The sequence below is a fragment of the Ursus americanus genome, chromosome 31 (assembly GCF_024610735.1).
Source record: "Ursus americanus isolate L20-20 chromosome 31, mUrsAme1.1.p, whole genome shotgun sequence".
Lineage (NCBI taxonomy): Eukaryota > Metazoa > Chordata > Mammalia > Carnivora > Ursidae > Ursus > Ursus americanus.
The window spans coordinates 12,211,261-12,236,655 of NC_142157.1; the positions used below are offsets into that span (position 1 = coordinate 12,211,261).

Consider the following 25,395-nt stretch of genomic DNA (forward strand, 5'->3'; position numbering starts at 1 on the left):
AAAAAAAAAAAAAAGGAAAAAACAAAATATTCTACCTTTAGCTACTAAATTTTTCACTGTCCTCAAACTGCTCTACTTAAGAGCCAATTTCACCTTTGCTTAAACTTCTCTTATAACTTCAACTATTAGCTTCTTTTAACTTGTTTCGTTACGGATAGCCGGAAGGTCTGTTCACTTCCTTTGCCAGAAGGTAATAATAGCCTTCAAAGCCCAAGTATGCACATTTTGCCTCCATTTACTAGAAAATGCCAGCAACCTAAAAATTAGGGAATGACCCTGTTTGATCATTTTATTCCTAATGCAGGAATAACTGTTTTAACAAATTTTATTTTTATTTAACTGATAAAACAAATTACTGGTTATCATGTCAACAATGTCCACAAATCTAAAAAAAAAAAGTGCTGACAAGTAAAGACTTGTCAGTTTAGCTAAGCACATACAAAAGGAACAAAGACAGTGTCAGTGGTCGTGGGTGGGGCAGGAACAAGCTGATAAACATAGATATTACGACAGGGCCTCTACAATACTAAGAGTATCTGTTCTCACATTAAACCTGCCTAATTTGTGAATATCCTCCACACCTGCATATGGCTCCGAGAGTCTCTATGCAGGGACAGAGAACTATAACCTGAGACTTAGCTAGGGTTAACCTACCACACTGACCCTTGTTGGAACACTTGGGATTCTCACCAGGCATCTGAAGAGACACAGATGGTCCGACAATCTTTAAATATGCATCATCTGTGTCTGAAAATTCTGGCACTGACCCAGGAAATGAACAATGTACAATCACCTACCATGTTACCTGCAGTCCTTTTTTCACACAAGGCTGATCTTTTGGGTCCTTCTGCTTTCTGCCTAATAGAGGCCATCTCTCTCTCTCTCTCTCTCTCTCCTTCCCCCTCCTCTCCCTCCCACACACACACAAAGGCCAAAGCCTATTTTACATTATAGCACAGTACAAATGAAAATGAGGAAACTCTATATCCGATCAAGTCAATAAACATATACTATTCCACACCCTCAGCCTCTAACAAAGGGAGCTGTGAGATGACAGATTACTCCCTACGACCTCAAGTCTTCAAAGTTATGCTAATACCGCAGAATCAAGGCTTTCCTTTAAGATCGCAACAGTATTCACGTTTTCATTCTTACTTCATTACCTCTGCTTTGCCATTACACTGTAAGTCCGCACAGAGACAGATCGGATGCACGAGAAACCGAAGCTCCCGAGTTCTCTAAATACCAAGCGCGGACAAGAACCCAGGACCTGAGTCAGAGGTGGGTTTGCTGCTGACCCCGCCCCTTAGAGCGACAGCCTAGCCAAGCCGCCTTCTCACTCACGGCTGTTTTCTCATCTGTCAAATGTGAATAACAACGCATGCCCTCTCTCTTTTCTCTCTCTCTTGCCTCTCTCTCTGAGCTTTGTTAGGGTCAAGTGAGTAACAAAGGTGCAACTGCTTTGTAAACATTAAACTGAACTTACTTTCTTTTATCATAAACTTTCCTCTCAAGCATTAATGCTATCTTTTGCTCAGTTCTGCGGGGTCTGATAAAATAGGGGTGCCTGGCTGGCTCAGTCGGTAGAGCATGTGACTGACTCTTGATCTCGGGGTCGTGAGTTCAAGCCCCGCGTTAGGTGTAGGGCTTACCTAAAAACAAATAAAATAAAATTACTAAAAAAAGAAGTCTAAACATTTAGCCTATGTTTTGTCTTGTTTTTTAATCATAGTTTCATCTTTCAAGACTGAACAGCCTTGTTTGATTTTAATTTCTCCTCACGGTTTGGTATCTAATTATCCTTCTCTTACCCTTCTCAGCTCTCTTACGGCCTCCTACCATAAAGCAAATAAACACACGTACACACACACACACACGCAAACAAACACACGATTCAAAGTGTAAGATCTTCACATCAGACCGGATGGCCTTAACAGATATATACAGAACATTCCATCCCCAAACAGCAGAATACACGTTCTTTTCCAATACACACAGGACATTCTTCAGAACACATCACATGTTAGGCCCCAAAACAAGTCTCAAGAAACTTAAGACTGAAATCATATCAAGCATCTTTTCTGACCACAACAGTATGAAACTGGACATTAGTTACAAGAAAAAAAAAAGCTAGAAAAAACAGAAGGAGGCTAAACAATATGTTACTACACAAGCAATGAGTCAACCAAGAAATCAAAGAGAAAGTAAAAAATACCTAGAGACAAAGCAAAATGGAAACACAACAGTTCAAAATCTTTGGGACACAGCAAAAGCAGTTCTAAGAGGAAGGTTTATAGCAATACAGGCCTATGTCAAGAAACAAGATTAATCTCAAATAAACAACCAAACTTATACCCAAAGGAACTAGAAAAAGAACAAACCCCAAAATTAGTAGAAGGAAATAATAAAGATCAGAGAAGAAATAAATTAGAGACTAAAAAAAAAAAAAGAAAAAAAAGGGAAGAGATCAGTGAAATTAAGAGCTGATTCTTTGAAAAGATAAACTAAACTGATAAACCTTCACCAGATTCATCAAGAAAAAGAGAGAACTCAATTAAAATCAGAAATGAAAGCGGAGAAGTTACAACTGCCACCACAGAAATACAAAAGATGATGAGACTACTACAAAAAATTATACACCAACATATTGGACAACCTGGAAGAAACAGATAAATTCTTAGAAACATACAATCTTCCAAGACTGAAACAGGAAGGAATAGAAAATCTGAATTCCCAACAAAAAACAAAAGTCAAAGACCAGATGGCTTCACTGGTGAATTCTACCAAACATTTAAAGAGTTAATACCTAGGCTTCTCAAACTATTCCCAAAAATTAAAGAGAAAAGAATGCTTCCAAATTCATTCTGAGGTCAGCATCACCCTGGTACCCAAACCAGACCAAATCACTACAAAAAGGAAAATTACAGGCCAATATCCTTAATGAACATAGATAAATATGAGCAAACCAAATTCAACAATATATTAAAAAGATATTCACCATGATCAAGTAAAATTTATTCAAGGGATGCAAGGATGGGTCAATATTCACAAATCCATGTGATATGCCACATTAACAAAATGAATGATAAAAATCATATGATCATCTCGATAGACGCACAAAAAAATTGACAAAATTCAACATTCACTCATGATAAAAACTCTCAAAAACAGCAGGTACAGAGGATAGAGGAATCATATCTCAACATAACCAAGGCCATATATGACAAACCCAGAGCTAACATTATACTCATTGGTAAAAAGCTGAAAACTTTTCCCCTAAGATCAAGAACAAGACAAGGATGTAGTGTCTACTCTCACCACTTTATTCAACACAAAACTGGAAGTCCTTACCACAGCATTCAAGATAAGTAAAAGAAATAAAAGACATCCAAAATGGTAAGGAAGAAGTAAAACAGTCATTATTTGTAGATGACATAATACCATATATAAAACCTAAAGACTCCACCAAAAACCTATTAGAAATAATAAGTGAATTCAGGGGCGCGTGGGTGGTTCAGCTGGCAAAGCGTCCGACTCTTGGCTTCAGCTCAGGTCATGATCTCAGGGTCATGAGATGGAGCCCTGCATTCGGCTCCACACTCAGCGTGGAAGCTGCTTGAGATGCTCTCCCTCCTCCCATTTCCCTCAGCCCTATGTGGTCTCTCTCTAAAATCAAAAAAGGAAAGAAAGAATAAGCGAATTCAGTAAGATACGGGATACAAAATTAACATACAGACATCTGTTGCATTTCTATACACTAATAATGAACTAGCAGAAAGAGAATCAAGGAAACAATACCATTTACAGTTTTATCAAAAAGAATAAAATACGTAAAAACAAATTTAACCAAGGAAGTGAAAGACTCATACCCTGAAAACCATGAGACATTTGATGAAAGAAATTTAAGATGACACAAATAAATGGAAAGATAGACCGTGCTCACAGATGGGAAGAATTAATATTTTTAAAATGTCCATACTATCCAAAGCAATCTACAGATTCAATGCAACCCCTATTAAAATACCAAAACTATTTCTCACAGAACTGGAACAAACAATCCTAAAATTTGTATGGAATCCCAGAAGACCCCAAATAGCCAAAACAGTCTTGAGAAAGAAGAGCAAAGCTGGAGGTATCATAATCCCAAATTTCAAATTATACTACGGTAAGCTACAGTAATCAAAACAGTATGGTACTGGCACAAAAACAGATACACAGATCAACAGAACAGGACTGAGAACCCAAAAGTAACCCCACGCTTATATGGTTAATTAACCTACAACAAAGGAGGCAAGAATATAGAATAAGGAAATGACTCTCTTTTATGGGAAAACTGGAGAGCTACATGCAAAAGAATGAAATTGGACCACTATCTTATAACTACAAAAATAAACTCAAAGTGGATTAAAGACCTAAAGGTAACACCTGAAGCCATAAAGCTCCTCAAAGAAAACACTAATCTCTTGCACATTAGTCTTAACAGGTTTTTTTTGGATCTCTCTCCTCAGACATGGTCAACAAAAGCAAAAATAAGCTATTGGGACTACACCAAAATAAAAGGCTTTTGCACAGTGAAGGAAACAAATAGGCAACCTATGGAATGGGAGAAGAGATTTGCAAATGATATATCCAATAAGGGGTTAATATCCAAAATATACAAGTAACTCATAAAGTCAACACCAAAAACAAATCTGATTAAAAAATGGGCAGAGGACCTGAACAGACACTTTTCCAAAGAGAACATACAGATGACCAATAGACAGACACCTAAAAAGATGCTCAGCATCACTAATAATCAGGGAAATGCAAATCAAAACCAGAATGAGATGTCATCTCGTACCAGTCAGAATGGCCATCATCAAAAAGAAATAACAAGTACTGGCAAGGATGTGGAGAAAAGGGAACACTTGTGCTCTGCTGGTGGGAATGTAAATTGGTGCAGCCACTGTGGAAAACAGTATGGACATGCCTCAAAAATTAAAAATAGAAATAACATACAACGTAGTAATTTCAGTTTTGGGTATTTACCAAAAAATCAAAAAGATACATGCACCTCTATGTTTACTGCAGCATTATTTACAATAGCCAAGATATGGAAGCAACCTGTCCATCGATTGACGAATCGATAAAGATGTGGCGTATATCTATCCAATGGTGATATTAGCCAACCATAAACAAAGAATGAAACCTTGCCATTTTGTGACAACATGGATGGACCTTGAGGTCATTATGCTAAGTGAAATAAATCAGACAGAGAAAGACAAATGCTGTATGCTTTCACATTCCACATGTGGAATCTAAAAAAAAAACCCAAAACATATGAAAAAAAAACAGAAACAGACTCAAATACAGAGAATCTGATAGTTGCCAGAGGGGAGGAGGGTGTGGTGTTGGGCAAAATAGGTGATGGGGATTAAGAGGTACAATCTCCCAGTTATAAACTAAGTAAGTCATGGGGATGAAAAGTACAGCATAAAGGATACAGTCAATAATACTGCAATAATGTCGCATGGGACCGATGGTAACTATACTCACTGTGGTGAGCACAGTGTAATGTACAGAACTGTCAAATCACTACATTATGCACATGAACCTAATATGACATTGCATGTCATCTATACTTCAATTTAAAAGTTAAAATAATTTAGAGGCGCTTGGGTGGCTCAGTCGGTTAAGCAACCGACTCTTGGTTTCAGCTCAGGTCATGATCTCAGGGTCGTGAGATTGAGCCCCCAGTTGGGATCCACATTCAGCGGGGAGTCTGCTTGAGGATTCTCTCCCTCTGCCCCTTCCCCCACTCTCTCACGTGTGTGTACTCTCTCTCACACACAAATAAACAAATTTTTTAAAGAAAAAGTTAAAATTTTTTTTCAAAACTGTAAGATCTAGAAATATTTTCTTTATACCTGTCCTGGAATTGTCCAGCATTTCCTTGCTGTCATTAGGTACAACAGGCAGTGTGTCAGCCCAGTACCCATTAGAAATTGTCTGAATGATCCTATTCTGAAATACTAACAAGAAGTTTGGGGCCCTGGGGTGCCTGGGTGGCTCAGTTGGTTAAGGGGCTCTTGGTTTCAGCTCAGGTCGTGATCTCAGGGTCATGAGATGGAGACCCGAGCTGAGCCCCACATGGGGCTCCACACTTAGCTTGGAGTCTCCTTGGGACTCTCTCTATCTCCCTCTGCCCCTCCCCCTGCTCTCTCTCTCAAATAAATAAATAAATAAATAAATCTCCAAAAAAAACCAAAAACAAAAACCAAGTTTGGAGCCCACTATTTTTTACATGTAACACAGACTCTTTATTGTTGTTTTTCTAAATGTTTCTAATGTTTTCTAATGTTCCAAATGCATTACCTTACATTTCTCTGTATACAGCTGAGTATGCTAACTCCCAGACTCCTGCGGTTTCAGATCTGTGGCAAACCGTCTTTCAGTGTATTTCCCCCCCCCGCCCCCCCGGTTTGCTGTTTTAGTATCTATGAGTGCTTACTACCAAAATGTAAATTTAGCCCATCTCAAAGATATTAGTGACTGGGTCGTTTTAAATTAAAAACCAGATTTAAATTAAAAATCTATGGTATTACCAGTCCATGGACAACAAATACCCTTTGCCCCATTCCTTGTTTTTCTCGTAGCCAGTCTTTTTACTTCTTTTGCCAAGGAACTGTCAAAAACCTTTTAAGGCTTGTCTCTCGGGGCACCTGGGTGGCTCAGTCGGTTAAGCATCTGCCTCTGGCTCAGGTCATGATCTCAGGGTCCTGGGATTGAGCTCAGCTGGAAGCTCCCTGCTCAGCTGGGAGCCTGCTTCTCCCTCTTCCTCTTCCTGCCCCTTCCCCTGCTTGTACTCTCTCTCTTTCTCTGTGTCAAATAAATAAATAAAATATTAAATAAATAAATACATAAAGCTTTTCTCTCTGTGCTCTCCCCAAAAGCTTACATCCAGTGCGTTTCACCATTATTCTTTGAATTGTGCCTGTTTGCGTCACTACACTCTTTGGCTTACATGTCACAGTCATAATAAAAAATTATACCCACTGGCTCTCCTCGTCTTCGAACTACCTCAAAAGAAAGCCAAAAAACAAAAACCACACCACGTTAATGAAACATGATTTATGTTTATCAGAAAACCTGAAGTTCCCTCCCAATATACAGTCTCAGCTCAAGCTCCCTGTTACCGAAAGGATCCTTGGTCTCTAGGACACCACAGCCTCCTCGGGCATCATCCTTGCAAGCCGAGTCACCTGCTAGAAACTGTCACGATGTCTCACGCATATGGCAAAGTGACCATTTGTGAAGTACCACTGGGTTCTTTGAAAACTTTTGGGAAAATGCCCAGTCTATTACGGCTGCTTCCTAGCATTTCGCTGCCCTGCCAAATCACTTCAAGTTGTGCTCTGGTGTGTCCTTATAGCATTTCTTATGCCCATCTTGCGTGCAGCTGTCCCACCTCAGCTCACCATGCACAGCTGCTTCGCTTCTTATATTGTCAGCTAGTCTGCCAAGTGTCCAGCCCTCGTAAAACAGTGGGTTCATAAGGATTATTTTCATGCTTGCGGGACAGATGCAAAGGGAAAAACCTCATTACTGGTGACAATCTTGTCATTTAACGTCAACGAGGGCAGAGAGGCCATGTATGTATTTTTAAGAATTCTAAGGTTTACATTTGCAAAAGGATTTTGATTCTTAAGAAGGGTCTGCTTTAGAGTGTTTAAAAGTAGGGAATGAAATTATAACATATAATTACATAGCATAAGAGATCCTACGCATATAATTTTTAAGAGAAGTTTATTAACAAAGTACGTGTGCAATCTCTTCAACTGATTTTTTTTTTAACCCAATGTTTTTGATATTTAGTATAAGGTCAAGCAAGCACTTACTGCTAAACAGTCGGAAGGGGCTAGGACATAAGAATCAAAGTTTCTATGTCTCTGAACCATAATTGTCAACTGTAATAAATTTCAGAAGAAAAGTGGATCATTAAAAAGGAAATTCTCCTCTTGTATCTGAGATCCACAAGAAAAGAAAAGAGGAAAAGGAAAAGAAGAGAAGAGAAAAGAAAAGAAAAGAAAAAGGAAAAGAAAAGAAAAAAATTCTCCTCAAGGAGTATTGGTCATGGCACAGAATCAAAGCCTCAGAACTAAAAAAGTCAGTACCTGACTAATCCTGTCACCCACCTGGGGACTGGCGCCCCTGGACAACAGCAGGCGTTGGGGCCAATAGTCGTCAACTTCAGTCACACACATTGGTAACTGAGAATTACTCAGTTATCAACTGTGTTCTTGGTCATTCAATACCAATAGTAATTAAAGATTTTTTCTAAGAATGTACTTTTTATATATGAGCATAGGTAAAGTTGCCGCCACAGTGTCCCTTTCATTCTTGAGTGAGGGGGAGGGGTGGACTTATAGCCGGCGTGTCAGGAATGCTGCCCAAACCCAACTCTGCCCATGGGAGTGTGCTCTGATTGTGAATGTTTATCCATCTTGTCTACCACTGTGGAAAAAAAAGATTTTGAAACATGCTGACCTAGCACATACTCAGATAATTTCAGGAACAGGAAACTCATTATTCCCGAAGGCAGCTAACTGCATCCTTAAACAACCTGAACTCCTAAACAGTTGTTCTTTTTTTTTTTTTTTTTTTAAAGATTCTATTTATTTATTTGACAGAGATAGAGACAGCCAGCGAGAGAGGGAACACAAGCAGGGGGAGTGGGAGAGGAAGAAGCAGGCTCATAGCGGAGGAGCCTGATGTGGGGCTCGATCTCAGAACGCCGGGATCACGCCCTGAGCCGAGGGCAGACGCTTAACTGCTGTGTCACCCAGGCGCCCCTAGACAGCTGTTCTTATCTCCTGAAGGAAATCTCATCTCCCAATCACTTACACATACTATATCTGACTTAAACCTCACAAGTGAATTGAGGGAGAGGACTCTGAACCCCTGGATTCCTTTCAGAGACCTGAAAAGTGGTATCAGTAGGTGTCAAAAAGACTATTTTCTTCCTGTCAGTTACTCTACATGAAGGGGCCAATTAGTCATTGAAGAAAGGAAGCTCTTCTTTCTGTTATAATCCACGAATTAAGGAGATCTGTATGATAACAAAGGAGGTTAGTAACATTTCAGTATTTTCAATTTGGAAATGAACGCAGTTCACATTTTATTAGTGATGAATAAAGGGGTCACCAAAATGAAAATAATTAGAAACATTAAAAAGAAGAAAATTTCCTGAATCCATTAAAAAAGCAGTATGAATAGAAAACTTTGAAATTGATAACACAAAATCGTTAAAATACAGTATCAACAGAGAACAGAATTCTATATAGACTTAAGATGAAGGATTATATCTGAAAAACCTGTACAGTCTCAGCTATCAGGCACGGAGCTAAGAACCACCTCACAGAAATCACTTGCACTCCTTCAGCTTTACTGACAGCACACAATGGGGAAAACGCAGGTCTCTGCAAGCAGGATATGTTTTCCTCACAAAAGTTGAAGCTTTCCTATTCCTATTAAATTCCTTACATATATGTATGCCCAGAACCAAAAGCAAAAGATCTGGGCTAATCACACATCTCAAAATAATCAACTATAAATGACTTAGATTCACTAAAACAACTACTTAAAGATTCATGTATCCGTCTGTAACTCTAAAGACACCAACCCGTCCTTTTATTCGTTTTTGGCACACGGTTCTTCCAGAAGGTTTCACAAAACCGGGCTTGCCAGAACCTTCAGGGGGGGCCGGGGCCGGGGCCCAGCCTTGGAGCTCCCTGTGCTTCATTCCTTCTCCGCCTCCTGTTTTGCCAGGCCGCTGGGCCCACGGCAAGTCCCCTTGCACAGGCTCGCATACACATACTGAGCCGACTCCTGAGCCCTCAGTTAACAAAAGCTCTTACATCTAAAAATGTTGACAAAGTGCTTGGCAATGTCACTAATTCCTTAGATGAACCGGATGCGTGCATTTTTCTGTAAACAGCAATAAAGGAATGTATGGCTTCCATGTGGAAATGTCAACAATGCATGAAGGTGCACTGTTGTGTACCAAGTGCGACAATGCACTCGGAAAAAGTGGAACCACAGGAGTACCATTGAGTGCAGCGCAACCACTGAAAACCACCTGCGTTGCCACGACACCCTGCTGCCTCTCCACTAACCGCCTCCAGCCTTTCTTACCCACACTTTCACATCAAAAAAACCCAAAAAAAAACAAACAAAAAACAGATGACTTTAAGTACATCATTGCATAAGGCCAGAATGTGCTTACTACTCTATTCAAATACCTGAGCCCCAAAGAAAGGAAAAAGAAGTCTCATAACTGCTTACCCCAAGAAAATATCTTATGCAGCTAAGTATCTCTTGAAACTTGCATTAATCTCAACCTTCTTTGTGTTAGAACAACAGCAGCAAAAGAATCTTAACACTAAGAATAAACAGAAGCACCGGTGAAAGGCACTGTTCCAGGGGTTTAATACATATTAATTCACTTAATCCTCAAAACTACTCTACTGGGGTGGAAGGACAACCCTATGAGGTACATACTGGTACTATCCATAATGTACAATAGGGGAAATTGAGGCACCGAGAGGTTAATTAATTTGTGCAAGGTCACAGAGCCAGTAAGTGGCAGGGCCCAGACAGTCTGGCTCCTGAGTCTGAACTCAGGCACGTTGCTGGACCACCTCCTCCAAGTCTTCAATACAGCATCAGGTCAAGTTCAATCCTTAGGGCTCCCCAAATTGGAAATCTTCAAGATTATTTACTACCTTTTTTTTTGTTTTGTTTATTTAAGTAATTTCTAGACCCAGTGTAGGGCTCGAACTCACAACCCTGAGATCAAGAGTCGTGTGCTCTTCTGAGTCAGCCAGGAGCCCCAAGGTTATTTACTATTGTAATGTGCTTTCCATGAATTGAAATATTTTAAACAAAATTTTGGAAGATTTTCATTTGTCCCTGTGTGCAAGAGAGTGATTCAAGACTGAAGGATTTCCTCTTTCAAGAGAATTTTTCTTCAGAGAGCACAACTATGGAAAAAGGAGAGAAAAACCTAACATTTGCTGAATGCCCTGCAACTACTAATACTGCCAGATGCTTTTATGTACCTTCTCTCGGTTGTCCTCATAACAACATGGCAACAAACATCAACCCCACGTTACAGATGACAACACTGAGCTTGGAAGGATGAGTAACTTGTCCAAGGCAAAGGAAAGGTTAAAATTTGAAACAGCCTGGGTCCTATACCAACCACAAAACTTAACAAAGGCATTCAATGCAAAGACGAGAGCAGTGAGGGATAAACTGGCTGTGGGGCCCTGAAGCAAACATTTCTACCGGCCCCTCTGTTTCGGCACCTGCTCCACGCCAGAGGATGAAAATGTCCTTAACCTCAAGCGAACATTAGCTTATGTGGTCCCCACATAACCCCCTTGGGGAGGCAGAAGAGGTGATGGAATCCCCATTTTACAAAAAAGAAAATGGGGGGCACCTAACTGGCTCAGTCAGTGGAGCACAGGACTCTTGATCTCTGGGTTGTGGGTTTGAGCCCCAAGTTGGGTGTGGAGGTTACTTAAAAATAAAATCTTAAAAAAAACCAAACAAACAAGAAAATGGGACGGTTTTGGTAAAGCCTGCATTCATGCCGGGGGCTCAAACAGTGCTGGGTGTCAGTGCCAAATGGCATCGACCATGCCCATGGGCCACAAGACTCCATCTTACTGTGGTAGCACTCGGGATGGCGGCTGTCATCAGCTCAGCTCCGAGCTCTTCCCCAGCCACCCTGCCCACAGCCCAGCTGGATCACACTCGTGCCTTCCTTTGTCCTTGTCACCTTCCTCCTGGGTACCTGCACCGTCTCCCAGGACCTTACAGGTAATAAACCTGGAGAGCCTTTTCAGATACCACCGCTTTTTTCTTCTCTTCTAGATATGAAAAGCCCCAGATTTATTCTTACTCCCTCATTCCTTCTCCTTCTCTCAGGATTACTGATTTCCGTTGCGGTATCGTGTGTTTCTTTATACAGGGATCCTCGTATAAGAAGAGTGGGGGGGGGGGAAGTTTTTACAAAACTTCTTGTTACTGAATCTTCAAAATTTTACTCCTTACTTTTTATCATAAAACCTAAGTCTTTAAATATCATTTGTGCAAGTCAGAAATACCGTAATACTTACAATCGGTCATTACTTATGGATGCCCTACCGGATTCCACAAACGAGGAGGTGGCTTATCGGTTACATCTCCAATGTTTTCAGTTGGGAGCTCCTGATAGAAAGGGAAACCTGCTCTCAGCAAGTGCCGGACCGACAGGGCTCCAGTAAATGACTCTCGAGAACACACTTCAGGGCAGTGCAACTTCTCAAAAATAAGCTTTCTTAATAACATTTCTAATAATTAGTGAACAGGAAGAGTTGCGGAAAGCATCTTTGGACTAGAGTCAAGACGGCATTCCTTGCCACTGCCAATCTGGACCACGTATCAGAACCCTGTCAGTGTCTTAGACAATAGAAAACAGTCCAAAATCTATACCAGATTATTTGAGGAAAAGCGTAGGGTACAATATGCTTCTAAATAAACACATTATGGAAGCTGTCTTTAGATCCTTCTATCATTAAGGGTAGCTGCTTGTTATCTCTCACCCTAAACGGTGTCTTCCCTGCCCTACAGCTCAGAATCTGGGCACTTGGACTGAGTATTACAGTAGAATGCTCCTGAGAAACACCAGGTCCTGCCTGTGATCTTCCCCTCGACAGAGGTGGCCCTTTTTTATGAAGTCAGAGTCTCCTTTTACCTAATAAAACACGGTCTGCACGACTTACACACCAAAGTACAAATTCTACAGCGTGTGAATCTTCGTTCTGTCAACAACGCAGAAACCACATCCTTCAGGCAATCAATAATCACCCCAATTCATCACCACGCCAGCCTGGAAAAACTGATTTCTGAAGTAATCATTTATTCAAGCTTTATCTCGGAAAAAGCCAGATTAGGAGAAGGCCATACACCTGGGCTGTATCATTCTGAGACCCCAACCCTGGGTTGCATTTTTGCCCATGGCTTTCAGGGAATTCAATAATAGTTATGCATACCCAATCATTTTAATCCTCTTTTACTCTGTTGCTGTTTATTGCCCTCTACAGCACATTTCCCTCAGAACCACGGAGTGAAAATGAAAGCAGTGTTTGTCCTCCCATGAGACAAGGATAGTTCTGTCACAGCTTTGTCATGGCTACTAAAAAATCCAAGTTCAAACGTCAACGTCCTAAACTAAGACCGTGTACAATGTTATGGTAAATATATATTTCCATCTTCTTCTTTACAATTTGATTTTTTACCTTGGTTGTTGTCTTATTTTACGTATGCTTTCCTGGTTAAGTCTCAAAGACTTCTGGAGAGTAGATGGGTTATAAGGATTTCATCTTCATCACTAAAAAGAGAGAGATTCTGTATTGCGTCTTGATTCGCTTAGAAGGCTACTTCTCGGGAAATGAGGCTCTACTTACGAGTATTCTTCACGTTTCAGTAACATCTAGATGAAGCATGTGTCTATGATAAAAAGGAAGGAAAAAGAAAAAGATGATTCCGAGGCCGTATGCTTGGGAAGCAACAGAACAGAACAGAGAGATCTGAGAAGGAAATTAGTCTTTAGGAATTAGTTATCAACAGATCTCCACTAGTTCATCTGGGTAACGGTGGGCCATCCACACACTATCCAGAGATGAACTGAACAGACGAGCCTGGTGCTGCGTAGGGAAACGTGATTCTAGTCCTAACTGAAGACGAGCTCTTTCTCTATGTCTGTTTTCTCATGAATAACGTGAAGGAAGTGGGGGGGGTGGGGATCACAAGTAGCATCTGGTTCTACCCAGATTTTATGATTTTTTGAGACGGAATCTAAGAAATGAAGAGAACCTGATGAAAAGGTGCAAATCTGGAGCCCCTCCATCCATACACACTGCTCGTAGACTCTCCTAAGGGGAGAGGGGAAGAGTGAGCAAGACAATCCGCTGGGTTGAGGAAGAAACTCTCAGAATGTCTATTTATAGTTATTTTTATCTTCGAAGGAAAGAAATGTTGCTTCTATCAACACCAGCATCCTCATTTGGATTCACATGTCAGATGGTCCCCTGTCATCCGTTCGGTTTATTTATGGTAGGATGTCATCTATGCGGCATTAAAAAATAAAACTTGAAGTAATGAGGTGGGAGTGACCACAAAATATTTTGCACCGATACAGAAGTGTTCTAGTTCTCTCATGGCAAAATACATAAAAAGAATTGTCTTAAGGATGATTAACATATTCTTTTATGTAAATATAGTCTAGACGTTCTAAATTTACTGACCTATTCCATGATCATAAGTAGCTCCCAGTAATGCGCTGCCCGGCGGAAATTTTGAAATGAACTTTACTTAGTTCCTTCAAGATAAAGATGGGGTTCTAAAATGTTCAAAAAATAACTGCTTTTTGGAAAGAAACTCCTATTATGGAGACAGAAATTTACAAAGCGGGGTGCTTTTGTATTTACAGAGGACTTAGAAATAGTTCTCTAATCTATATTAAAATTTTCAATGAATGTAAAAAGTTTACTTCAACCCTCCACCATCCTTACTAATATACCTAAATACATGTTTTGAGAACTTCATAATATCAGGGGAAAAAGGAAATTTACCAGACCAATTTTAACCAAAAGTTCTGCATTCATTTGAAAACGAGATTTGCTAGTCAATAAACTTAGCCAAAAATGCACTTCATCCATTTGGATCAATGTATCTTCGTGAGGTAACTTTTTTTTTTTTTTTAGCTATTGTAAGTTTTCAAACCAAATAACAAAATCAGTTGCAAGTAGACTTGCAAATCACCAAGTGTTCACAAAGATTTTTAAAAACAATGACACAAATTCCTCCACACAGCCTTCATTAGAAACACACACACAATATATTAATAACACTCTTAACACGAGCAATATTCTAGCTGTTAATATTTACTTTATCTTTAATGCAGCTTTAAAACTTCTTTGTATTCTAGGGGCACCTGGGTGGTTCAGTAGGTTAAGCATCCAGCTCTTGATTTAGGCTCAGGTCCTGATCTCACGGTCATGGGATCGAGCCCTGTGCGGGGCTCTGTGCTGGGCGTGGGGCCTGCTTAAGATTCTCTCTCTCCCTCTGCCTTTGCCCCTTCCCATAGCACTCTCTCTCTCTCAAAACAAAACAAAACCTCTTTGTATTCTAAAACAAACAAAATAATGTACAACATGAAATGTGTTAAGGATTTATATATTGAGGAAATATGCTCAAATTTTTTCACTAATGGGCTGCACAATAAAAACCTGGATTCCTATAGGAAAATTAGTGGTAATCACTCCAGTTTATCTGTTTTTCTCAAGCTCATCAGAAGTAACAACTTTCAGAATCATTTGTCACTTAGTAGTTTCTCCCAATACAATCGATAATACTTTATAATCAAGGGACTTCCTGGCACAGCTACCCAAAGGAAAAAAAATCTTTATATCAAGCAATATCTATTTCACAAGAATGTACAAGTTATCTCTGCCTATCCAAATTTAATATGTAAGATTTTTTCCCCACCCACCACACCTAAGAACATGTCTTGTTTTCCTAATTGTAAAAGCACTGTATGCTCAATATTTTTTAAAAATCAAACTATAAAAAGATGTAAGTGGAAAGGATAAAATCACCTATCATTCCCTTCCCTCCCTAATTACACTAAAACATGTAATATTTTAAAACACTGGCTAAGTCCTCATTCAACCTATCAGAGTTGCCGCAGCAGTTATGCTGACCTCCAGGAACCTGTTTAATAGCTACACTGTATCTCAATATACAATACATCATATTTTATTTAACCCAAACATCACACTAACAGATAACCATATCATTTCCAATTTGTTTATTATAAGAAAACATCTTATGTTTTGGTTTTGCTTTTTAAGGAAACAGGATAAAAGGGTCTCTCCTCAGTTGGTGTACCCAACAGTTGTAAGTAAATGTTTCTAGCTCACCTCTTATTTAGGACTATCCCACGTGCCATCAGAACAGTCTTTTCTTCTTAAAATAACCAAACTGAAATGAATTCTTAAATGGTCTCTTGTTTTGGAGGTTCAGAAATGGGAATACATTTGTTCTGAAATACTATTCGGCCACTCCGGTTAAGTGGAAAACAACTAATTCCATTCCAAATACTACTCTGTACTGAAGTTTTTTTGAACTCTTGCAGAAATTTCTCACATAGGGAAACAAAGTACTTTCTTAAAGAAAGAAAGAGCATAAAAGATTTATATTCAGAATTCTAAAGAAGTTCTTATTTTGAAATTAGTGAAAAAGTCCATTTAGTTTATTAATATTGAAAAGCCATACTGGCTATGTTCTCACTCAACACCCTTACCAAAGCCTACTCAGAATGGTCTGTGACTTTAATTAAAGAGACTTCTTTAACAAGATGCAATATTTTCTGCTTTTCATGTCAGTTTATATTTTAAAATAATAACAGGATATGAATAATTCTCTATTAAGTAATCATCCAAGTTAAATATATATTACCACCTTCTAAAAAGGACCTTAATTTTCTACTTAATTCAAGCTTTAAAAAATAAAAATCAATTAAGGTTCAATTTTAAAAGAAATGTATTATCCAGGGGTGAATTTTAAAGCCCGCATCCATCTGAAATAGTCAGTAACTTAGGTCTCCTGAAAACTGGCAACTGTAGTTACCACCGTCACAATAAAACATATCCACATAAAGTGGAAATAACAGTTTATCTGGATGACTGTGGTTTATAAGAATGACCTTTCCTTTCTTTCAGAGAGCTCAGCATTTGTCCCTTCAATTTTCTTCAATGTTCTCAAGAATTCTTTCTCTTCAGCAAAAATGTTACTTTTTAGATGATGGAAAAGAGTTAAATGTTAAAATAGGTAATTGTATTTTATTTTTTTTTAAGTAATCCCTACTCCCAACGTGGGGCTCAAACTCAGGACCCCGAGATCAAGAGTTACATGCTCTTCGGACTGAGCCATCTGGGTGCCCTGGGAATGTTATTCTTTTATGAAAATATACAATATATTCATTCACTTCTGTTCACAGGAAAAATTACGTTGCTTTCTCCTTTCGGAATACGAGTTATCTAAGAAAGGAGCCAGGCACTCATAGTTACCTGGCGAAGCTTCAACCTCCCCTACCTGGCCTTGCCAGGTTGCAAGATGTTTGTAAAGTCAGCACAGGTGACTGACATATTTACATCAGATAATGCTAAGCAGAGGGGACAGTGCACAGAATGGAGCTCTAAGCCAAGGACAGAACCACCAAGGGGTGAGAACACACGGCCTTTATAAAGCAAACACGTACATGCTAATTACGGACTCCAGTGGGCGTGTTGCATTACAACTTCAGAACAGTGTTTTCTAAATTGTCCACTGGTCAAGTCTCCTGTGAAGTAGTAAGACTAGGTAACCAACTACCAGATTCCTAGTATTCTATCTGAGGACTTTTACCTGTCCATAAACGCTATAGGGTTGGGCATAATAAAAGCTACACAGAGTATGTCCAGTTGAATTGAGTCGAACATAAACAGCTTCTGGGATCCAAGCACTCTGCCTGAAAAGCCACCAACTTCCAAATGACCACTACCACCTGTCCTACTGTTATCTCGACCCCCAACTTCCAGACCCTGGACTTGTAGGAAAGCACATAGTTGGTCTTGCGGCTTTTGTTTTTTAGAAAGGGAATTACCAAGCCTTCTGTTTCAGAGAACCTGAGGGTTCTAAACCTGAATGAAGAATGAGATTGTGCTGAATGACTCAGTGAAAACAGCTCGCCATAGAAGATGGACAGCGTGTGACGGCCGCTCCGCCATACCCCAGACTGGACGTCCCCACACTGCACATATGTTCAACTGCCTAAAATGCCTCTAAACAGAGCTTCAAATGGGGTAAAAGCATCCTTTAAAAATATATGTAAAGAAAAGCATACCTTTTTATTCCAATCTTTGCTGCACTATTTAGGGATACTCAAACAGGAGATGTGACAAAGACACTCTCACCACATTTCTGGGGTTAGAAACTGGTGCCACCCTTTTTGAAAGCAATTTGGCAACATGTCCTGAGAGCCTTAGCATACTCATACCCTCTGACCAAGTAATTTCTCAAAAGGGGAATCTGTTCTAAGGAAGCCAACCAAAAAAGGAAAAAGTTTTATATGGGGAGATGTTGACTGCAGCATTAATTATGGTAGCAAAAAAATGGAACCAATGTATAGACTATTAAACTTCATTAGACTATTAGGCAGTCATTAAAAATTATCATTGCAAGGAATACAGAATGATATGAGGAAATATAGAGACAGTATAATCTCAATGAGATTAAAAAAGATTGAAAAATACATATCAAAACATTGACACTAATTTCCTCTGAATAGAATGATTGTGGTAACTTTTTACTGTATTTATCTCTGTTTTTCAAGTTTTTCATACAGAGTACATACCATATATATATTATTATATAAAATAAGTATAGAGGGAGAAAGATAGATCTCCCTCTATACTTATTAGAACTTAAATTCCACTGACATCATGAATGTCTCTAGTTCACCTAAATAAACATAAGAAAGAAGTTTCATATAACACAAAATAAAAATGTTCACTATTGGCTGTTACTGGATCAAATCTTCACTGGCATGTTTTAAACGTAAATTTCTGATGCCAAAACTGCAAAAGAAACGTGAGGGAGACAAAGGGATACACTAGCTTCTCCTAACCTATTTTTTTTTCACTTAAACTTAAATTTGTTCCTGTCCTCCTACTTTGGCTCATGTGCCAAAAAAAGTAAGTGCCTTATGGGTTTATCATAATTGTTTCTGAACAGTTCTTTCTATGCCAAAGCATTTGAACTTTTCATCTGTGTGCAGACAGAATCTAATTTATGAATGGGTTGTGTTCCAAACATTCATTTGTAAGTTGGCTCTTTGTTTCTATGAGGAAACATATTCCAAGTCCTCATGTTATAGTAAAAGCTGAGGTCTTGGTTCTGAGGGAGGGGTCCATTGAAAAGAAAGTTCCTTCTCAGGTTTGCAGGCACAGAAGACAGCTAGAGCAAATTGTCGAAAAGGTAAAGTTGATCAGTAGCGCACTGAGACCGGCAATCCCGGAGCGCGGGAACTCAAGGAGCCGGGGCGGACTCATGAAAGACAAACGAATACACGACGCGCCTGGGAGTGGGAGAGAGTAGGACACAGTAACGTGGCCAGGCAGGAGGAGGGTCACTAAGGAAATCTAAGAGGACCATAAAGAAATTCAGTTTCTGCTGAGTTAGATGCGTCTTCAAACTTTTTAAGACCATAGATGACTCAGTCAGCAAGGCTTCCATCACATTTACGCCTGGTTACCCCCGGACAGAGACAATGACAGTGTGCGTGTTTGGGAACAGGGGGATTCCAGCCTGGGCACGCAGCTGTGGTCAATACAAATGTTTCTATTATAATGTCATAGGTGTTCCTGAAAAACTAAGTTCTGTATACACACCAAACACACATTGTAGGCAGACCACTCAAAACTTAGAGAACTCTGTCACCAGAATGCTTAAAAAATAAAATGCTGGGGCGCCTGGGTGGCTCACTCAGTTGAACATCTGCCTTCGGCTCAGGTAGTGATCCCAGGGTCCTGGGATCAAGCCCCAGGTCAGGCTCCCTGCTCAGCCAGGAGTCTGCTTCTCCCTCTCCATCTGACCTTCTCCCCCACCCCAGTTGTGCTCTCTCTCACTTGCTCTCTCTCAAATAAATAAAATCTGTAAAAAATAAATAAATAAAATGCTAAATATATACATATGCGTCTTCAAAATTGTTTAATTCCGATTAAATACAGAATGGACTTTATCTTTAAAGATACAATTGTGAAGATCACCCAATGGAAAGAATGTAAGGAACAACTGGGCTTCCAAGTTATAAAGATTAGGATGAAATGCACGAAGACTGGAGAGAACCACAAAATTATGACTTTTAAGACAGAGGTACCTGGCCCCCTGAGTCCAGAGGAAGAACAAGGATGCAACGAGCAAGGTGCCCAGCCTGCTGTCCTGCCTGGACTGCTGCCTCTGGCTGTTTATTGGCGGACTTTGAATCCAGCTGCTGTTCCCGGGATGCGGTGAAGCTCAAGGAAAACTGTGTTTGCACCGAAGTCCACGTCATACGCCGTCATTCCCTTTTTATTCACCTTGTGTAAACTACTCAGCTTGAATAGGAGCACGCATGTCGCAGAAAAGACAGCATAATTATACATGTTCCAAAACGGATTCAAATCTGTAAGGGAACTTAATAAATCCCATCGTCTTCTCTTTTGTCCAGCCTAACACCACCTGAACGCTTCCTCAAGGATGCCAACACATAGGAATTTGACATGAGAAATTTTGGATGCATGACCTGAGAAAAGCAGGGCAAAACAGGGCAGATGCTAGCACCCAGGGGCCCCCCCTGTGCCCATCAGAAAATGAGCTTCCTCTGTGCAGGCAACGCACAGAAAGGGCACCTGTCTCTGGCTAGTGCTGCCCCCGGCCACGGTGTGTAGGTGGCAGTACTGATTTCAGCCCACACGTGCCCCTGGCACCCGGGCGCTTCGGGGCAGGCTGTGTGGTTGGTACGGCAGGCCCCAGAGGTCACTGGTGGGTTGTAACACAGAGTACCTTCCTCAAAGCGCAGGCTGAGGAAACATAAACAAGGCATGTTTATTGCAACTACAAAGAACACTAAAGCTCCAAACTTCAGGGTGCCGAGCCCCTTGCGAATACGGTTCAATAACCAAGCCTAAAGAAATGAATCCAAACAGAAAAAATGTCAATAGAATTATGTGCAAAAGAATGGAAAACAAATAAAACCAGAAAAATAGAAGATGGGAAGTATGATAGCACCTGAAAAAAAAAAAAAAAAAGGCTCAGCGGTTCCCTAAAACTGACACAGGCTCTTTCTGCTTTTGCACATGCTACTCGACCCCGCCTACCACCTGTTTCCTCCAGTCTCTTCACCAGATTAATTACAATTCATTCTTCAAGATCCAACCCCAGTAACACTAACTCCCCCTGGGGCGGTTTATCAATTCTTTCTTGTGTATAGTGTCTGTGCATAAAAGTCGGGCGGAGGGGTGCTACTCAAGAGGATTCCGAGGCTTGACAACTGTCACTGACCCTCCGCTCAAGTGCCATGGGCAACCAAGCCCACACGGCAGGAAGCCCTGCTCCTGTGGCCACAGCTGGCTGGATTCGATGGCCACCAACTCTCTTTTTGTCTCTCCTCCTTTCTATCACTCTTAAGGAATCTGAAATGAGGATGCAGAGTGGCTAACTGCCCCCATAATGGACCTGGATCTGGGGGCAAATAAGCCTAGGAGCCGTGTGGGGTCTACGTGTACCACGCAGCCGAGAAAAGCCAATATTCCCAGAGAAAAGGGTCATGAAAAGTGAGGCCAAGATCAGACAGTGAGGAAGGAGCCACATTGGGTCCTAGGCCATGTGAGGCTCAGGTGAGGGTCCTGCCTTTCTGCTCCAAGGGTGACCCAATAACCCTGTTTTTCCTTCAGCTGATCAGACTTTCATGACTGTCATTTACCACCAAATAAACCTTGAATGAGGCACTTCTGTTAATTCACCAATTTACCACCTTGTTTACATAATTACATGCCTATCTTCCCTGTAAGACTGTGAACTCCCTATAAGCAAAAACTGTCTTTTTCATACGTCTTTCTCTAAGGCCTTATTAGAGAAAATACCAAAAAACACACACCAATGATAGGCTAATGGTAGAACTTGATTAGATATGAAAATGACATTTTCTACAAAATGAAGTACTAGTTAAAGCTGCACCATTAAACCACATCTCAGGATTCTAGTCACATTCGGGACATCAAATGCTGAGTTATCGATCAAATTCTGGATTGACCTATAAATTGAAACATTTGTAAAAACTTCAAAATTGGAAATATCATTTCCATTTATTAGTTACCCAAGTGCAGCTCATACAGACTCTTTTTGGCTAACAGCCCACGAGATAATAATGTAACGGAGCAGGAATGGTAAGAGAACTATTGAGGCAACCAAGCCCGAAAACCCGGAGCTGTCCTCCACTATCCAGTCCCTCGAGTGGCCACCAAATCCAGCTGATTTTACTTCCAGAACATCCCTTGGACACATCCTTTGTCTTTACTGCCACTCCCAGAGGATGGCCATGTCTCCCTGACAGGCTTCCCTCCTGTGGCACCCGGTTCCTGACCAGATCCAGCCCCAGGACCACCACAGGCCCAGACCTGTCGCTCCCCGCTTACCGCCTGCCATCCATCTGTTGAGAAACTGAAGCTGATCTCCATTTACACTGATAGAGTGTGAGGAGGTTATGTAGATCAACTCTGCCGCTGGAAACGACTAAACATCCTGAATAAAATATTTTGTAAACATCTTCTTAAAGACATCAAAGCACCGAGGAGGCAAGAGTTAGCTTGCCAAAGGCGAAGTGAGAGCTGGATGGGGGAGCAGTCAGCTTAGTCTGAGAAGCCACTTGGGCCCTTGGGGCTTTGATGGTCTCAGGGGTTGAGACAAACAGAAGTCAGAGCCTAGCGCTGACCCAAGGTGGGGGGTCTAATAGGAAACCCTTTCTCGATGAAGACAGAATCCAAAAGGGTCACACCCTCAGAGTAAGTACAAGCCAAAAATAAACCCATTCCACTCCCCCCAGGGGACTGCAGTCCAAATTTATATCGCTGAGAGATTCAAAAAATTCCAAACTATGAGTTCAGTTCACAATGGCCTCGGTCTGTGGCACCCCGAGCCACCCCTGTGCCAGACGGCAAAGACAAACAATCCTCCCTAGAGGGACACACTGTCGCCCGAAGACTCAGAGAATCCTCCCCCAAGTAATTGTCCAAGGGAAAGAAGCAGCTCGTAGCCAACAATAACCCAGCAACTATGGGAAGGAGGCACAATGACTACGAACCAGCAGGAATATAACCCAGTGCAACAATACCCACAGCGATTCAGGATGCTGGGATCAGCACCATTTTTACATCAGTTACAGAATCTTAAATTTAATTTACGGCAAACTTCTGACCACTAGGATCCTTCAAGGCACACCCGAAGTCATTAAAAGACCAAAGTACAGGGAATAAACCAGAAATAACAGTGCAGCGCACTCTTCTTCAATAATGTCTCAGATCTTTTAGAAATGCACTCAGAGTCTTCACACAATTCACTCGGTGGCCCGTGAACACTGTGAAAGTCTACGAAAGAAGGGGTTTACTCGCTGAACCTCCTTTGTGCTGGGCACAAGGCAAAGTTCTGGCGTGTAGCTGTAAACAAAGCCCCTCCTCTGGCACCAGCTGCGGTTACCCCACACCTCTTATCACCACGTGCAGCAAGTTCCCCCACTCTCTAATGCGCTGCCCAACCCGCCCGCAAAATGCTCTAAACAGCGTGCTCAATCATAGCAAAACTGAATTTTACACGTGGATGAAAATTTAATGTGGAAAGGCTCACAGGACACCAGCTGAGCACTAACGGCCTACAGTTTACAGAATCCAGCTTCATCCAGTCCTTCAATAACATTAAGTGGGCACCTACTACATACCAGCACTGCTCTAGGTGCGGGGATGCAGCTGTAAATAAGACAGTCTCATAGTCCGGGCAATAAATAATAAACATGCAGACAACTCAGTTTCCGATGGTGTGAAGTGTCACAGACGAAACAAGAGTAGTATGAGTGGAGGGTTACTTTACAGGCAGTCGGAGAGGCCACCCGAGAAGACAACCCTTTAGCTGAGAGACTAAAATGACAGCCACATGAAGACCTGAAGGAAGAACATTCCAAAGAGGAAAGAAAGTAAATGCAGAAGCTCTGTGGCTGTCCCGAGCTTGGCTTGTTTAAGGAACGGAGAAAGCCCAGCGTGGCTGGAACAAAGGAGTCATGCAGACAGTGGGAAAGGATGAGGGCAAAGAGGGAAGCAGGGGGCCAGGCCAGGAAGACCTTGCTAGCCACAGAGAAGAGCCTGGGGTTTGTTCACAATGCAACAGGAAGCCTCTGAAAGGTTTTCACCGAAGACGAGAAGCGACAAGAAGGTCATTCTGCTACCACTGTAGAGAATTTGGATGGAACCAGGGTGAGGGTGAATACAGGCAGACTTGTAGACTACGACAGTGTTCTGGAGAAAGGGACTTTATACAGGAAAGAGAGAAATACGCAGAAATATGCAGAACTCAGAACTGTGATGAGAGAGGACTCAAGGCTGGCACCAAGGTTTTTGGCTTGAGCGGTTGGGGAGATGGTAGTCCATTTATGGACAGGGGAAGAAACTGGCTTAGGGTGTGACAGCAGGTGGGGCAGCGGGGCAGGAGGAGAGGGAGAGCCCTGTTCGGGTCCCATCTGAGATGCTTATTTGGTGTGCGAGGGAAGAGACCTGATAGGAAATTGAATATGGAGCCTGGCAGGGAACTCAGAGCTGAAGATAAAAATGTCTCAGTCATCAGCATGAAATGCCAGGAGAGGAAATAAGATCGTGTAGATAAAATACGCCTAGTTATGGAAGAAGACCCTGGAAAGAGTCCTGGGACATTCCAACTTTTAGAGACTGGAAAAAGGAGGAGGAACCTCGTAAGGTCCCTAGGAAGGAGTGGCAGATGGGGCAGAAGGAAAACAAGAAAAGACACGAAAGGGGGACCCCTGGATTTGAAAACAGGAGCATCGCTGGCGCTGTTTGCTCGGAGCGGGGAGGATGAAAGCTGGGTTGCAGTTGGTTCAGGGAGAGTGGCAGGGGAGGGAGCCAGCAGCTGCAGACAGACACCAGGAGGCAGGTGCAGTCACAAGGCTTTTCAACTTCTGCTATAAAAAGGAACGGAGAAGCCGAGTGGACACAAAAGTGAGGACGGAACGTCAAAGGAGGCTTTCGTTATTCCGGCTGTTTATTTTGCTTTTAAGGCGGGAGGTCCCAGCGCAGGGAGCGCTGTCCAGCAGAAAGTGCTGCAGGGATGGCAATGGTCTACATCCGCGCCGTCCAGCTCGGGAGCTACTACTCACGTGTGGCCGTTGGGCACTCGATATGAGACACTGAACCTTAAGGTTTAATTTTAATTCAGTGAAATGTCAATAGCTACGTGTGACTAGCGGCTTCCAAAGTGGACAGCGCAGCCCTCCAGCACGTCTGTGGGTTCCTGGATTCCGCCGTCCAAAAGTTAGCAGCCTGCGTGGTGGGAAGAATGGAAGTTAGGGGCTTCTGTTGGTCCAGTGTTTTCTAAAGCATTAAAGGTTACCAGTTGGAAGAGGGCAAAGGGACAAAACACTAGAGGGAGGTTTAAGGAGAAAGAAAAGGTAAGAAATGGTTTCAAAGTGCATATAATATGATTTATGGTAAATTTTAAAGCGGCCCTCAC

General features: G+C 41.4%; 1 long non-coding RNA gene across 6 annotated transcripts in view; it reads right to left on the reverse strand.

Moving 5' to 3' along the window:
• LOC148107370 (uncharacterized) overlaps positions 1 to 25,395 on the reverse strand; it is a 59,063-nt gene that overhangs the window by 26,211 nt on the left and 7,457 nt on the right. For 2 of the 6 annotated variants that reach the window (XR_015722410.1, XR_015722408.1), the window contains exon 3: positions 13,326 to 25,205. The exons of 1 other annotated variant lie outside the window; for it this stretch is intronic. This is a non-coding gene — a long non-coding RNA (uncharacterized LOC148107370). Of the gene's footprint in view, positions 25,206 to 25,395 lie in introns of all 6 variants that reach the window. 3 more of the 6 variants (XR_015722411.1, XR_015722407.1, XR_015722406.1) reach the window with 3 other exon arrangements.